General features: G+C 40.8%; 1 non-coding gene and 1 pseudogene across 1 annotated transcript; both read right to left on the bottom strand.

Moving 5' to 3' along the window:
• Positions 1 to 11,817: 11,817 nt before the first annotated feature.
• On the bottom strand, positions 11,818 to 11,936 carry LOC112485595. The gene has a single exon (XR_003048508.1). It is a non-coding gene; the product is annotated as a 5S ribosomal RNA (ribosomal RNA).
• Positions 11,937 to 15,519: 3,583 nt separating this feature from the next.
• Positions 15,520 to 15,635, bottom strand: LOC112485570 (annotated as a pseudogene).
• Between the last annotated feature and the right edge of the window lie 2,028 nt (positions 15,636 to 17,663).

The raw sequence follows: 17,663 nt of genomic DNA, 5'->3' as shown, positions 1-17,663 counted from the left end.
CAAGAGGAAAGGCAGAATTACTAGGAACGAGAAGAGGGTTTAGAAAAAAATAATGTGAAGGGATCAGGGAAACGAAAAGGGGTCCTTGGCTAAGCTGGTGAAATAGGTGTCCAAACAATAGTATACCAGAAGCAAAAAGATTAGATTGAACCTATCCTGATGGGAATTTAAGAAACTGAAGGCCAAGTAGGAACAAAAATTAATGGCTCCAGAAAGGAGACCTGGAGTCAGGGAGCTTGGAGTCAGGACACAGGGAAACTGAAGGCCAAGCTCTGGCACAAGGAGTCCCCCCCTGTAACGTGGTCCACAGACCACCAGCCCCCAAATCGCGGCTAGGTTGGCCCCTAATGGATGCCCCAGATCTTTCTCATGCCTCCAAAGTCTGAGGATCACTGGAGACTGCAGACCAAGAGTGAAGTGGTAATAGATTTTTGGTTTTCTGAGTAAATGATGAGTATTGTAGGTCTGAGCCAAGAAAACTGAGCATCTGCTGACCTAATCAGCTATACAGGTTTGTAGCAGTCCTCACTCCACACAAAAGAAGGTTTAGTCATTGCCTTGAATCATCTGTGTGCTGGCTGGCAGTGGGCTGGGTAGGGAGAGAAAAGAGAAATCCCAGAGACAGGAAAGACCAGGACTTTTTGTGCTTGCGTCGTGGCAGGGAAGTAAACTCAACTTCTCTTGCCCCCATGTCCCTTGGCTGCAGCTCAGTTGAGACACAACTGTGCTGCTGTCACAGCTTGGTGGCTCCCCGTGGAGATCCCCTGAGTGCGCTCAGCAGACTAAGCCCTCCTAGGGGCCACGGGCTGCTCAGCGTTATTGATGATTCTAAGGCCCTGGGGTTCCACGGGTGGGAACGTGAACTTTACCTAGATCTATGGTTCAGACACATATATATCTGACAGACGGGGCAGAAGGGAAAGGGATGGAAGCTGGACTTCAGGGAATGACGAAAGGTTCCTCAGGGCCAAGGACAGGCAGGTGTCAGTGCTGTTCTTGACCTCAACTCAGCCAAAACCCTCTTACCCTATAGCACCTTCATGTTTCCTGGCTGATTCAAGTTCCTTCACTCTTCTGGGGGCACCCATTCCTTTAATTGGAAAAATCACTCTAGGCTCCTGCATCCCACATTCTGTGGCAAATGCAGTGATCTCCCCAAGATTTCTATGAATTCTGGGGACTTACACTCTCATAGTTACTGTTCTCCCCACTTCTGGCTTCCACTAAAATCTAGATCACGTAGCCAGCGGGTGGTGTGCCTTCTAAGACGAAGTGATGTCTCTTCTCGCCACACCACCTGACTTCAGGCTTGACATAGTCCTGTAACCTCAGCTCTCTTGCCAAAGAGTTGGAGACAGCGGACTTTACTAAAGGTTTGCTTGGGGAAATGGAGGGAGCCTCCTACTACAGCACAGCTCAGAAAAAGTTAAAAACAAAAACAAAAACAAAACACTTCTCATTAAATGGTAGACTCCCTAGGCTGAATTTCTTCCTCAACACCCCCACAGAGCATTACCTGGGACCAGCTTTGCCCTCTGGCCATGAATTCCCACCACCTTGCCTCTTCCTTCTCCCAATCTTCTGGTTCCCTGGGCCCTCTCTCTAGAAAAGTGGTGGCCACTTGGGAAATGACTTCACCGGAAAGGGCAGAATTTTAGAGACCACTAAGCAGATGGCAAAGAGCTCCAAGTGACAGCAGCCTGGATGTGCAGCTGCTCTGGGACTTGGAGGTCTGGACCGCGTTCTTTTTCTCTGTGGGAAGTCGGAGACTGTGTCTACAGTAGCATTAAAGCTCCAGAGACCTGAGGCTGAGGCAGCCCTCAAACAGCAACAGCTGGAGCAGAAGGAGAACAGAGCAGCAGGTAGAGGCCCAAGTGTCTGCGAGATACTCCCCTCCCCTCTGGGGACCTCTGGACAGACACCAGCATAGGGAATGACTGAGATATGGCCATTGGCAAGTGGAGTGTCTTGACCCAACAAACATAGGGACAAACTGGCAAAGTGACTTTGCCTAGGGCTGACAAGCTGTTGGGAACATTCAGGTAAATCCACCAAGAAATAGAATGGGGTGCGGTCTCTGGTGTCCTTGTATCCTCTTTCAACATCCAGAAGCAATCCATTGTCTGTCCAACATCTAAACCCAAAATAAATCAACCAATACAAAGCTGAGATCGGGTGCCTCTAAGACTTTACTGTTCACACACATCATCTAGGCACCTTGTTAAAATACAGGTCTGGGGTGGGGCCTGGGAAGCTTCGTTTATAAAAAAAATACCCAGGTGTGATAATGCTGGTCTGCGGTGCAGTTTGAGAAGCAAGGGTGTAAGCAACCTGCCATTCTCCTTGTCTTCCTTCCAGTCCCTACACTTACAAACAATGACAAAAAATAGTCACTCAGGGAAAAAGACTATTCTTAGCCCCAAAGGCTGAATGTTCATGGTAGATTATAGGATCTAAGTTAAAGCAGGGGTGGTGGGAGGGATGTGGGGTGGCAGTCCTCAGGCTTCTACGTGGATGTCCTGAAGGAGAAAATCTTTTATACTCATTGGACTGGGCCAGGAACAAAATGCATAAATAATTCCCTACTCTGAAGCTTGTCCTTCTTAGAGGCTTGACTTCGTTTTGTCTCCTTATTGCTGTCCCTCACCAGTCAGTGACCGTCTCTTACGAAGTGGCTCACCATGACTTTAGCAGGGATTTTTAGATTCCACACTTGACCTTTTATTAATGGAATGAAAGGCTTAGACTGTTTGCAGGAAATGAGGTAGGGAGATTATTTTGGGGGACTCCTTGGTGCCCCTAAATCAGCTTGAAGAGGCAGTGCTGTACGCTCTTTCCTTTATCCAGGTCTCCTTCTAAGCATCCAGGAACATATAACAAGATATCACAGCAAACCTTTGCCCCAGGGTGTTTGTTATGGCATTAGCTGTGGCAGCTGCACCCAGCCCCAAAGTGACATGTATGTTTAATCCCTGCCAGCGTGTCAATCTACCCATCCAGCTCTTCTTTTATACAGCCTTTTGCAGAGCAGCTCCCCAAAGAGTTATAATTAGAATTTTAAAAGCACATAAACAAAATTCAAGCCACACAAGCTTACCCGCCAGGCCTCAGGAAAGCAAAATGTCTCAGAGAAAAATCTCTTTGTAAAAGAGTTTATAGGAACAAAAAGCAAAGGGGTAGAAATGGATTAAAACGAAAACAGTCAAACAAAATAGGGCCCACTGGTGGCAAAAAATAAAGCTCTTTGTTTGTTGAGGATTATATTTAAATGCAGGAATTTGGGTGGCAGGAGTGGCTTTGATGAGCTGGGAAACTCACCTTGTAGGTTGTGTTTCGCAGGACAAATCTTTTAGCAGTAGACTGGTCCACATGCGTCCAACAGCTAATCGACTAAGAGTTCAGTGAACACTGGGTAGTTGCTAGACTGGGGAAGCAGGGAATGAGGGAGGTGTCAATATGGCTTCTGCTTTTGAGGAAGAGGAATAGGCACATGAAAATATATAAGACCACAAATGGTGAACAAGGAGCCCATTTGTCACAGCCCGGCTCCTTTAATGATGTGCTGCCTTAAAGCGACACTCAGCTTCTAGCAAGGAAGAAAACTCATAAGCCTTTAAATTGGGAGTCAAATTTAAAAATCAGGGGATGTTTGAAATGTCAATGAAGAAGAGAATCTTCCCTGTGTATTTCTGGTAGTCATAAAATAAGTTACTCTCTGTGGGTTATTCCACGGAACCTCCTCCATTTGTAAAGCTGTTACCACTGGAGCCCATTGGAGTTCGGAGGGAGAGGGATAATGATGCAGAAACTAGTGAGCGTCTCTTCTTGGTTCTTCCTCATAGACACAGTGAAGAATCACAGGTCAATGAGATTTAGAAAAGGTTTATGAAAAGTATATATTAGAAAGACAAAGAATGCCCCAAGGAGGCACATGGTCCCAGTGAAGAGCTGTAACGGAGCACGGTAACCACAATATACAACACTAAGTGGCCACAAAAAGGCCACGAGGGCCACAAAAAAGGCCCAGAAGTGGGAATGTCTGCCTTATATTCGGGCCATGATGGGTGGTTCCAAAGGCATTCCTAGGTGATTGACATGTGAGGTCATTTTGATTGACACCGGGCTGCTGTATGACTCTGCCTAGTGCGCATGTGCGTACCCAGCATTCTACCACCATTGGGATGTTCTCTGGGCAATCTCTAGGCTGGGCCCCTGTTCCTTTGTTTCCTCTGCCACTCATGTCTGACTAGCTATCTAACAAAACGAATGCTATCCCCGGTACTCTGTACCCCGTACCAAACCATGCTTTACAAAAGTGGTTTAGATGCAGTAAAAGCAACTGCGATGACCTGAATTGTTCCAGATGATTACTGAGATGCTAGGCCAGATCCCCTAACGTTGTACTGATGGTATCACGAGCCAGGTCCTTTGATAGCCACTCTGCACTGTTCCCTCATCTGATCTCGCAGCATCTGTATAAAGAGGGTTTGGTATTATTATTTCTGAGGTAGAAACATATGACTTGAGGCTTTCGTATGGAAACAGAAGTAAGGAATGAACCCCTGATTCAAACTATGGGTCTATCTGGCTTCAAAGCCCCTGCTCATACCCACTGTGTATTATCACCCCTCCCCCACTGCACCCAAGGAGATCAGACTCCCTGGGGAATGGAGAAGGGACCTTGCTGGCCTATATGCTGGGCTCACTTCATTCACCCTGTGTGGGACTGGGGCTTCCATGCTGCAAACACACAACTCTGAAGACCTGGGGCGGAGAGGAATTACAGATTGCCAAATACATTTCTCAAGCTTTTACAAAACAGAGATGACTGTAAAGAAAAAAATTAAATAGGTGTCTGTTGGAAATTTTAAGAAGAAAGAAAGTCAACTTTCGAAATCACTCCCCAGCAACTCACTGAATGTATGTCTGATTTCCCAAATATAACCAGCTCTTCTTCCTTCCCCTCCCCACTACCTCATTTCATCCTGAATTTTAAAATGACAAGACAATCTACACTTGGAGTTCAACTCATTAAAGGTCTATTTTTAGGAGAGATTTAAGAGAACTATGCGACCCACCTGTGGTAATTAAGGGTCCTCGAGAGCTCTTGTGTAAGCCCCTGGAGCTGGCACCCTGAGCACTGGCTATCATCCAGTTTGGGTCACTATATTTAGCTGATAAAAAAATTCTCTCCTGTGGTTGAACCTGAGGCCATTTTTTACTCTCTTGTGAGTTCACATGTGGGGCAACCCATCTCTTAGGGACTGCACCTTCTGAACCTGGCTCTGCCATTCCTCTGTTATGAATTTTCAGAGGACCAACTCATTGAATCCCTGGGACTCGGCCTGACCACCTATTATAGGATGGAATGATTCATGGACACCTGCCATGAAAAATAGTTAATTACTGGAAAGGACTCTGGAAGTCTGGAGCACTACGTGTCATCAGTGTCTTCCAGCCGTGGTGGATGGGAAGTAACATGTGCAGAAGGTATTTTTCCACTGAGTATAGGACCTGGTGGAGCTGTCAGATTTAGACGAGATTCTGCATGAGAGGCACAGATTGGGGATGAGGAGGCCTGGACAGACAGGACTGAATTCGAGACGGTGTTCCAAGACCCCGAAAAAGGAGCTGGACTTTCCATTCCTAAAGCCACACTGACCCTACATCTTGAGACTTCGCATCGCAGTGAGCTGTAACTACCTAAAGTCATTCTCATTGGCAGCAAGAAGGCATTTTTTTACAAAGAGTGCTATTGTTTGTTTTCCCTTGCTTGGAAATTTCGTATCCTGAGAATGTTTGGTTTTAGGACCAATACAGGGATAAAACTAAGTCTCGTTAAAACATCTTCTTTGTTATATATTTGTTCATTTATTTTGTAAGAGAAACAGCCACACACACACACTCAAATCCCACGTCAGTTTTGTGGAAACCACTTAAAAATCAAAGAGTGGTATAGTGAATTTCCTAAGCGTATTTTTCCCTTTTAGATGGTGTTTTTATCTTCCTTAAACTGTAAGGCAATTATATAATATAGGAATCGGGAACTCTTTATGATAAAGGTTGTCTCTTACAAGTCAGGTTTGTGCAAGTGTTCTCTTGTAAATAGAGGCAAACCTCAAACACACATAAGGGTATATGCACATGTGTATATACATGTACACATATGTGCATACACATACTTATAACTGCTCAGGAATCCTAGGCTGTGAATGCTTCTTTGCAGGGAATATGTATCATAAAATGTCACTTGGGTCAACATACTGCTGAAGTATAACTGCAAATGATCTCATCAAAATTCCCACATCTGGGGTATAAAATTTGCTTTATATTTTCATTTTTGCCATTCAAGAATATATTTTTCAAAATTATATTTTACAAAAGTGTTTTACAAGCAGTAAAAGCAAATGTTATTACCTAAATTATTTCAGATGATAATCTAGATGCTAAGCAAGATCATTTAAAGGTATTCCAATGATCTGAATCTTTTTAAAGTTTTAACCAATAAAAATTTTAGCAATTACTCTAGAAGTACATGAAGGCATTAGTTTTATTTCCAGAGGAATTTGAAATTCTTCAGCACATTTTCCATCTAACTGTTTTACTTCCAGTTACTCTTGAATAAGCTGTTTGGTCAAAGCTGGCTGTCCCTTCTATTCTTGAGGCAAGGCATGCTGACTGCTCAGAGGAGATGTGATCTTGGAGTGCCATCCCTTTGGAACTCCCCAAAATCACAAGTGAAATCCCCCCTCCTCAGAATCTTTGAGAAAGAGGATATTTGAGGATTGGAGTCAAAGAAGCATAATTTATTATTATAGGCCAAAGGTAATTGCTTAGGTAAATAAAAGCTTTGAACAAAATTAAAATATATAAATGTCATCCTTGCCATCAGGCCGAAGGCTTGGTCTCACTCTTAAAAGGCAAGTGATTGTGTCCTTCATAGCTCTGTTACAAGATTTCCTGTAATGTTTTCCTCAGTTCTCTGCTGAAGTTTTCTAGATGAGATTTGATCTCTGAGAATATTTTCCATCTTCTTGTCTTCAGTTTGGAAGATTCACTGGAACTGAAGCTTACATTTCTCTGACAGATAACTTTTCAAACAAATACATGAATAAAAACAAACAAAAGAGACAGGGTAAAGGGAGTCAAATATAGGGGGGTTGGGGAAGGGTGAAGTGGGTAAAGGGGATCAAATATATGGTAGCCGAAGGAAACTGGACTTTGGGTGGTAATCACACAATAGAATATGTAGATGTCAAATTATAATGTACACCCGAAAATTATATAATCGTATTAACCAATGTTACCCCAATAAACTTAAAATACAAAAAACAAAAAATCACCCTGAATGTTCATGAGTATCTGAAACAACAGTCATCGCCTGTGTCAAATGCTATGAGAGAACATCAAGCGAGCATTTCTAATTACCATTGGATGAGCCTACGTTGATGGCCACCAGGCAGCTTAAAATCAAATGTGTCCCCCAGTGGCTTTCCTCATAAACTGTTTTTTGTTGTTTCCCCTTCCTCATGTGAAAGTATCTCTGCCTTTTCACTTACTGGATTTGAAGTCAGAGCCTTTGACAGTTTTAGTCTCATAATAGCTAATTGTGGTCTGGGAAGATCTAGAAAATCTTCAGTTTATTTGTGAAAGTTTAAGTTTATTTGTGAAATAGAAATAGGTTGAGGTCCTATTCCATGAGGTGGGATGCTCATGAAAAGTATGGTAGAAGATGGCAGGCAAACCTCAACTCAAATTAAAAAATTTGGAGCCATCCTGTATCATGGTCCACATTTCGAATTTACCTCTTTTTGTTCATTTTTACTCTCTCTGGACCAGATCAGGCCTTCATCATCTCAATTTAGGAATATGGTGATTGCTGTTCCTAACTGGCCTTAAAAAAAAATCTCTAGTTCAGTTCCTCAAAAAATTAAAAATAGGACTTATGATCCAGCAATTCTACTTCTGGGTATTTATCCGAAGAAATCCACAACACTAATTCAACAAGATGTATGCACTCCTATGTTCACTGAAGCATCATTTACAATAGCCAAGATATGGAAGCAACCTAAGTGCCCATTAATGAAAAACTGGATGAAGAAGTTGTGGTAATATGTACAATGGAATACTACTCAGCCATAAAAAAGAATGAAATCTTACCATTTGTGACAACATGATTGGACCTGGATGGTATTATGCTAAGTGAAATAAGTCAGACAGAGAAAGACAAATAACATAGGATGTCACTTATATGTGGAATCTAAAGAACAAAATAAACAAACAAAATAGGAACAGACCCATAGAACAAATCGAAGGTTGTCAGATGGGAGGGGATTGGGGACTGGGTGAAAAAAGGTGAAGGGATTAAGAAGTACAAATTGGCAGTTACAAAATAGTCATAGGATGTAAAGTACAGCACAAGGAATGTAGACAACGATATTGCAATGACTATGTATGGTGCCAGGTGGGTACTAGACTTATTGGGGGGATCACTTCGTAAATTATATAAATGTCTAAATACTAAGCTGTACACCTGAAACTAATATAAAACAATATTGACTGTCAACTGTAGTTGGAAAATAAAAATATATATCTCTCTCTCCAGTTCATCATTCACATTCCTGGTAGCATATATAGGGGAGGGAAAACATTATTTTCCTTCTATCACCTTAGGTTCATTGGCTGGGATCTTGTATATCAGACTGACTATAGTCAGATTAATGAGAGAAAAACAAATGGAAGTTTATTGACCTGTGTATCATACATACATATGAGAGTACCTGGTGATGAGTATCTCAAAGGAGTGGTTAGACCTTGGGCTTATACAGCATCTTAGCAAAAGAACAATAAACTTTTAGAGAAGTACAAGACAAAGGAAAGGGACTTTGAGCTTCTAGATATGGGTGAATTGTGGGAAGGCAGATATACGAAGAAACTAATGGTACTTAAGGGTGAGTTTTAGCAAAATTTGTTATGTAGGCACTTGGTTCCATATCTGGGCTGAGAAGGGTCTAGAGTTGTCTCCAGGGATTAACTTCTCTCCTTCCTGGTAAAGACACCTTTACAAACGTGTGTCTTGCTTTCAGGCAAACAGGAGGAAGGCAGAGAGTTTTTCTTGTTATCTGCTTCTTCTCAGTTGCCTTCATTTCAAAATAATCCATGTGCCAAAGTGACATATTTTGAGGTGGCTTATTCTGCCACCCTTCACGTACTAATACTTACATATGATCATGCTATAGCTTCCTACTCAAAAATTTGAGTAACTCTATTATTTCTATACAGAAAAAATGATATCTCCTTAACCTGGCATTCAACTGCCCCATCATCTATCTTCAACCTACCTTTAAAAACATATTTTTCATTATATTTCCTCCAACCACACTGGGCTCCTGATCATTTTCTGCATACATCATGCATCGTCGTCTTCTTTGTTTACACTCTTCTGTTATCATGGAATATTTCTCTTCCCAGTCAGAATGTTCTTCCTCGTGTCTGTTCTTCCAAACACGACTCAGAAAGTGCCTCTCAGTCATTGCAGAAAGCTTCTCTCAAAATCGACCGCTCTGCCCCCGGCCTCCCTTTGGCATATTCTATAACTCGTATAGCCTTAGTCTTACTTGACCCTCTTTTGTTATCAGAGAAAATTTTATACTATTTGAAGGCATAAATTGCCTTATTCATCTTCGTGTTTCTCTTCTTCCCTCAAACATTTGGCAGAAAGCTTTGCACAGAGTAAATACTCAGTAAACATGCTTTAACAAATGGTAAAAGTAAAAGAACAGAAATAAGAAAGAATAATGTGTTGCACTTTTGTTTAACTTAGAGTTAAATGGGAGCTCAGAGAGAAATCCAGTAAGATTCTAAAAGTCACTGAACTTTTACAAATAGCCTAGAGTCACTTTCTCCAGGTTTTAAGCTTAATAATATTATATTATTATAAATTCGTGCTTCATTGTTATAACAAAATATCAGGCTCAGATGTAGCTGTTGACTGTGACAGTTAATTAAATACAGGTGTCCTCAAAAGTCGTCTGTAAAGAAGGTGATCTTGGGCCTGCTGCACGCTCGCTAGTCCCTGGGGCTGTCCCTGGGGCTGTGGAAGAGCGCAGTGTCATTTGAAATCAGTTTGGCGAGCAGCAGCTTTGTTTAGACACCTGCTCCTCCCCAGTAAGCGAAGGTAACTGATATCTGTGTGCTCGTACGTGCCCAGACAGGCTTCCAGTCCCAAACAGTCAACTAAAATTATCCTTTGAGGGATCTATTTGAATCTGACATTTGCTTATTTATTTTCTTCAAAATATAGTGGGAACATCAAAAGACGGCTCACTACTATTCCAGGGACAGACTTCCACATGCTCTCTCACCTGATAAGCATAGGCTTCAGTCTTGGGGGATCTTTCAGAAGTCCCCGGGGCTGGGCAACCATGCATTTTGGAGGAAGGGATGTAAGGCTAGAGGCTGAAGATTTTTATCTCCCATTTGGAATCTTCAGAAAAGGTGTCCATGCTTTTGCCTATGTTATTTCTCTTGACTACAAGTGCCCTCCTTTCTAACCTATCAATGTTAATCCTACTCATCCTTACATTTCAGTTAAAACATTGCCCTCTTACCCTGAGGCCTTCCCTGAGTATGCTGACCACATTGCTCTGAACTGCTCCTGCATTTCTGATCTGTATTTTTGCATATTTTAGCCTCTTAATGTTCTAAAGATGTTAATTTGATCTTCTCTGCCATAAGGCAAACATTTTTAGGGCTGAGATTATGCATCTCTTCTGCTTCCCACCTTGGCCTCACTTGGCAAATACTTTTTGGAAGCCATTGAAATTAAGTTGAAGGATATAATGTAATTGAAGCTTCAACTGCTAGAGCACTTTTGGTAACCTGGTTCCCTAGAAATCCTTTAGAAGCTAAAAGGCAGACTGAATTGTTGCTTAAAAACATAGTTTTCTTAAAGACCGGAAATAGTCCAACAAGGAATCGTACACCAATGACAGGTTAAATCATTTGTGAGCAGTTCCTTGTCCAGCATGAATAGTGTTCATGGAATCTTGATGGAGGGGGCTTTAGGGAAGGCATGATTTTTAATCTTATGCATCACGTGGTGGAGAGGAAAGCAGCAGTTAGAGAAGTTCTTCAAAAAGGACGGAATTAGCTCAAGGGCTTCCTGGGGACCAACCAAAACAGAAGGGACTGGAAGCTACAATTTGCCCCCATTGGATGCTTAAAATCATTCTGAGACTTTTCCAGGCCACATTTTTAAAAACACAAGGTTTCTAACTCTCTCTTGTCAAATTTAGAATATGGTTTAACTTTTGGAAATCAGGAAATGTATTACTCTTTATCTTTAGCATCCTATTAAAGCTATAATGGTTTTGGTATTGTCTGGAATTCCTTTTTCATGTAGAAAGCATGAATCTATACCTTTACCAGGAAAGCATTGTACATTTGCTACATAAGGCACTGAGAACTTTGCTTATTAATTCCACAGAGATAAAACCGAAAACTACGGCTGTGGCGATTCAAATTCTATGAAGTAAGAATAGATGTACGAAATGACAGAAGAAATTTTGTTGAGTGGGTGTGAGTGGAACTTTGAAACTACAAATAAATTAGATTTATTTTTGATTAGATTTATTTTACCAGGGAAAGAAAATGATAAAAAGAGCTATTGGGAGTTACAAAGAAGACAGATTTCTCTTTCTCTTTCGGAGTTGATTAGGAGTTTTATTTTTTATTTACTTTTAGGTCAACCCTTGGTTGACCTCACAGATTGCAAGGACCTTGTCAGCTTATAATCCCTTATTTTTTTATTTTTTACACCTACAGCACCTGGTCTTCCTAAGTGGTCTCCCATCCAAGTACTAACCAGGCCCGACCCTGCTTAGCTTCCGAGATCAGACGAGATCGGGCTTGTTCAGGGTGGCATGGCCATTGACAGGAGTTTTAAATAATATTATGTTGTGATTAAACATGGTGTGATAAGTTAATAGCACCAGAAAAACTATCAAAGTTTTATGTTACAGCGTGTTATATGTTTGTGAAAAGCAAAGGATGAATTTAATAATATTACCAAGGCTTTTCATTTAGGAAGAAAAAAAGAGTTCTAATTGGAACAGGGAATTTCTCCATTCATTAAGTCATTTATTCATTCCAGAACTATTTGCTAAGCATTGATTATGTGTCAGGCACTGTAGATAAACAAGTAAATAAAACAGTCAGAAATCCTTGTCCCCAGTGGAATTTATATTCTAGCAGGATGATAGATAAAATTAAACAATAAGTAAAATATACCTTATGTTAGATAGTAATATGGGCAAAAGGGAATAAGAATGCAGGCAAGGGGCATAGAAAGTGGGCTGTGGGGAATTGTAATTTTAGCAAAAATAGCCAAGGTCGTACCTGAGCAAAGACCTAATTGAAGTGAGGAGACAGAACCAGGTGAGCATCCTGGCAAGGACATTCCTGCCGGCGGCCCAGCAGGGCAAGGACCGGAGGCAGGAGCAGAGCCTGGCGGCCGAGGGGCCAGACAGGCTGGTGTGGCTAGAGCAGGAGTGAGCGAAGAGCTGCAGAAGAGGCGCAGGGAGGGAAGGTCACTGAGGGTCTGTGAAGGGACTTCGGCTTTGGGGGTCATTAACAGAGAACAGGTATGATTTCACTCAGGTTTTAACAGGGTCACTCTGGCTGCTGAGTTGAACATAGAGTGAAGGAGGGTGTATTAGTCCACTCGGGCTGCAGGAACAACGTACCACAGACTGGATGCCTGAAACTACGGAAATTTGATTTCTCACAGTTTTGGAGGTTAGAGGTCTGAGATCAAGTTGACAGCACGGTTGTTTCCTTCTGAGAGCTGTGAGGAAGGGATCTGTTCAAACCTTTCCTTAGCTCTTTCCTGTCTTCTTCCTGTGTAATAAAGGTAATATAAAAAGTTGGAAATGAATTATTTGTTTAAAAAGTGATTTAGGAAATGAGGAAAAGGAATTCCATGAAATTATGGAGAAAAAAGGAGGGAAGTAAAGATAATGTGAACAAGATGGAACAAGAGAATATTCAGAGCAGAGGTCCCGAACTGGAGGCCAAAGAGTGAAAAACTGAATTGATGGCCATCATTGAAAAATTAGCACCTGTAATTTAAAAATATAACTCTCTGCCTTGTCTGGGAAAATCTGAAGATCTAGAATGCGAGTTGGCATGCCCTCATGGAAATGATACACGGAGGCTCCATGAGCCTCAGACAGTTGGTCTCGGTCACTCCCGCATGACGTTTCTTAATCTTTATTTTGTACATGGACACAACCTCACAATCGATTCTATCCGTGTGTCCTTTGGGAGATTGAGGTCTAGAATCAGTTGCCACTTCCGTGTCTCACACCATTGTGTTTCTGACACATGGCTCATTTCTCTCCCTTTTATTACCTGCTTGGGTTTTGTAGACATTTTGAATTTACTCTAATTTAGAGAAATTCATGAAGAGAAACTATGTTCTTTATGTTAAAGAACATAAGAATAACAGATTCTCCAATAGAAGTTGGAGTCAAGGTGGCGTCCCAGTGTGGTATAGAGAAAAGGAAGCAGTCAGGTATATTCTTCCAAAAAAAGAGTAACCGCCAATAGCATTCATGATATTTATGTGCCTAGAAGAACAAAAAATTGAGAGATGCTGAACTTTCTTTTCTAATCCTGCTATGCCGATAGAAGAAATTAATTTATCAAAAAATGATAATTTGAGCAGAGCAAATGAGAGATGAAAAAAATTATCGTAATTAAGAAAAATGTTAGAACTATAAAAATATGAGTGGAAACATAACAAAATACTTAAGATGATGGATTTTGGAGTATGAATTTTAGTTCCATCTCTTACTAGCTGTGTAATCTTAGGCGAGTTACTAATCTGTCTGTGCCTCAGTTTCCTCTTTCTTCTGTGCCTTATTTTCATCCTTAAAATGGTTATAAAGAAAGTAACTATCTTATTAAATAGTTGTGTATAGTAAATTAGTTAGCTTAATATGTGTAAGCTATTTAGTATAATACCTGGAACATCATAAGTACTATGTAAGTGTAAGCTATTATACGAGGCAAGATAAATGGAAAGAATCCATTGAGAATGCAAGAGTGGAGGATGGTTTAGAGACATATGACTCAGAGGAGATAAAGGCAAGAGAAGAAATTCAGAAATAAAAAGGAAAGTATGGAAAAAATACGTTGGGCTGGGAAGGGACTAGATCAGAAAAATCCTCAGGATGAAATTGGTCACATGGCCACTGGTGCCAAGTCTCTCCCCAAATGGCCGAGTTTGGCTGGGCAGTGGGGATGGCCATCTATTGAGGGGATTTTATTTTGACTTGTAACAAAGCACAGTTAGTGGCTCATGTCCCTGTGTACAGGCCACCAGGAGAAAGAGCTCTTCTATTTCTAAGGCAAGAGATGACAACAAAGAAAGCAAGTCTTTCCAGTTCTAAGTAAAGGTGAGGGGAAGGGTGTGCTAACCTAGGAGTTTTGCTAACAGAGAAAGGCAGCTCTGTAAAAGGATGCTCAGAAATGGCTGAAGGATGAGGGTAAAGGAAGAGGCCAAAGAGAAAATCAGGGAAATGTATCATAAAAATCTTTAGAATCCCAGCTACAATGATGCTTGACTAAAGGAGCCTTTCTCGACCACTTTTTTATTCCCCTCAGTGACCTTGAATATTTCCTTTCTGGTACTTAGCACAATTGAAAGAATGTTTGTCTACTTCTTTGTTGCTCCACGAGAACTGGGATATTGTCTGTTTAGTTCATCATTGGATACACCTGTGCCTCACACATACTAGAAGCTCAGTAAACACAGTGTTTGTCAGATGAATGGATGAAAGGTGATCCATACACCTGTTTTATATAATATAAAGAAGAGCTTTAGAAAGAAGTGGACCTGAGAATGAGGCATGAGCTCAGGGAATAGATGGGCTCAGACGGTAGTAACACATGAAAAACACATAGACCACTGCTGGCTACAAGCAATGAAGCATTCAGGGCCAATAGCACACTTTTGATCAAAAGACAGAGGAGGCTGGAAGAAAGACAAAAATGCTAGATCTCTGAATTCTTTGAATAAAAGTTGGTTAGTTGTGGGCAAATTGAAGGAAGAAAGGAAACACAGTCACATTCGCGCAGATGAAGTTATGCATCTAGCTGAAATGTGTGTTAGCGACACGTGAAAGACCCAGAAGAGCCAACTGGAAGGATAGGACACGTTCTTGAAAAGAGAAGATTCTAATAGATGAAAAGAAAGTAATAAAACTCGATACTACAGTTCTGGGAAATGGCTATCACACAGGTATGGAAAGTTCTTGGTTTTTGGAAAATACAAATATTGTTATTAAATAAAATTTTGGGTATGACAATTACACATTTAAATACTTATTTAAATATGTAAAAGCACGTAAAATAACTTAAAAAGCATTATGTAAATGTTAGCCATTATTATTTTTTTTTAAATCCTAGCAGTAAGGAAAATCAACCTTTTTTCTTTTTTTTTTTTATTATTTATGCCTACAGCACCCGGTCTTCCCAGGTGGTCTTCCATCCAAGTACTAACCAGGCCCAACCCTGCTTAGCTTCTGAGATCAGATATCAGGTGTGTTCAGGGTGTCGTGGCCATAGACCATGGACCGTGGCTCCACTGGGGAGTGAACCCAGGACCTTCTGCATGTAAAGCAGACATGCTAATCGCTACGCTATGGAACCACGCCCCTTTTTTTTTTTTTCAATTATCAATAGGTACATTTCCTTGGGGGAGATGAAGAACCCTTGCCAGCTGAGCCTTTAGGCATGGAATTTTTTTTTTTTCCCCACAGAAATACTCTAGGTAAAGCAATGAAATGTTCAGGAAAGGGGCAGCTCTGCAGAAGAAAAATAGAGTAAAAGAAAGGACAAGCCGTCATGCATATTGCTTGCATTTTCCCCCTTAAATCTTGCTTCCAATAATATTTTCCTTATTTTTCCACCTGTACCAACTTTCATACTTTAGTGTTGAGTTCTTTCTCAGATATACTTCATAACTACTAAAGAAAGAGTTAACATTTATCATGCTCTTAAAACAGTTCCTGGCACATAGTAAGAACTATACAAATACTTGATAAGTCAGTGCATGATACTAAAATGTCCACCCTCAAGATCTTAATTTAACCTTACATATGTTTTTCTTTATTATACTTGAAATCAAAATGGCCAATGATATGAAATAGAACAAATGATATACAAAAGCAGTGGAAATGGATATGTTAAGTGGGTTGGTACATTTATAAAAAAAGATTAAATGTCCCATTTTCTTATAAAGATCTTCTTTATTCTATGCTCCTCCCTCACACTTCTCTTCCCTACTTCATGTGATCTATAAAAAGTCTTAACTAAACATGATGGGAATTTTATTCTGACATTTTAATATGTTTAGCTCTTATTTGTCTATAAAAATAACCTTTTCCTTTTCATTTGTAACTGAGCACAAACCCTCTTGCCATCCTTAAAAGAAATGTGACAAATAAGTGTTTATTATTCATATTTCTTTATTTACTTTATTGCTCTAGAAAAAAATGATATGGATTGAAGAAAATAAACTGTGTTTTTTAATATTGTTTTATTGGCAGATGGACCAGTCCTGAATTCATGTCTCCTCAAGTCCAGATCTCTAATTTACTACATTAAAATTCTTCTGGAGAACTATGGGAAATTTCTCTCTTCCCAGTTGGTACTGCCTGAACCACATTTAGAAATCTGCAGTGTGTGCCTCTTGCCTTGTGTTTCTTCTCTCTGCCCAAATGTGGAAAAGTTGGATTGAAGGGAGGGGGAGACACAGTGGCCGGACTGCCACGCCTGCACCTGTCGGAATGGCAGGTCCCTGTGTGTCCTTCCCTGCCCCTCAGTCCTCACGTTTAGCTCTTTAGCTATGCAGGCTCTGTAGTCGTCTTCTCTAGCTTGTTTCTGGCCCCAGTTCTTACATGGTGTCTACTAATAGGAGCAATGTATGAAGGGGGCCAGATGAGGGAAGGGGTGAGAGCGAGGGCGGGATCAGGTGCAGGCATGTAGAGGTGGTATAATGAGAGTGCCTACAGTGTGACCTGGAACAACAGATGTGACACCTCTGTGAACCATCAAGGTGACTCTACCTCGAACTGATTTTTCAATCCATGTTATTTGCTGTAGGAGAGAGGATATACAGCACTTCACATTTTAACATAAAATTGGTCTTTCATTTAGGGAAGAATAAATTAGTAATATAGGAAAAAGAGAGTTTATTTCAGAGATAATAGTAACAACAAAATACTAAAACTATATTTTGTTGAACAGTGAAAGGAAGTTCAGAGCTATTAGTTCACTGCTCTTTTGAGAAATATTGTGGTAGGCCATGTAGCCAGTTCGTTCTTTGGCAAACTGATTGCTAAGTCTCCTTTGCAGAAGGACAGTGAGAGCCGTATGCCAAGACTTGGGTTCTAGCATGAGTAGTTTCTCAGATGTTATTTAAATTCTTTAGACCTCAGCTTTCTCATTGGTGAAATACAAGGTTTAGTCTAGATCAGGAGTTGGCAAACTCTTTCTGTAAAGGGCCAGAGAATAAATATTTTAGGCTCTGTGGTCTACAAATTACCTGCCACCACTCAACTCAAGCATGAACACAGACAATAGGAAAATGGACG

This window comes from Pteropus alecto, unplaced genomic scaffold (genome assembly GCF_000325575.1).
Source record: "Pteropus alecto unplaced genomic scaffold, ASM32557v1 scaffold5, whole genome shotgun sequence".
Classification (NCBI taxonomy): domain Eukaryota; kingdom Metazoa; phylum Chordata; class Mammalia; order Chiroptera; family Pteropodidae; genus Pteropus; species Pteropus alecto.
This window is presented reverse-complemented; position numbering and strand designations above follow the sequence as displayed.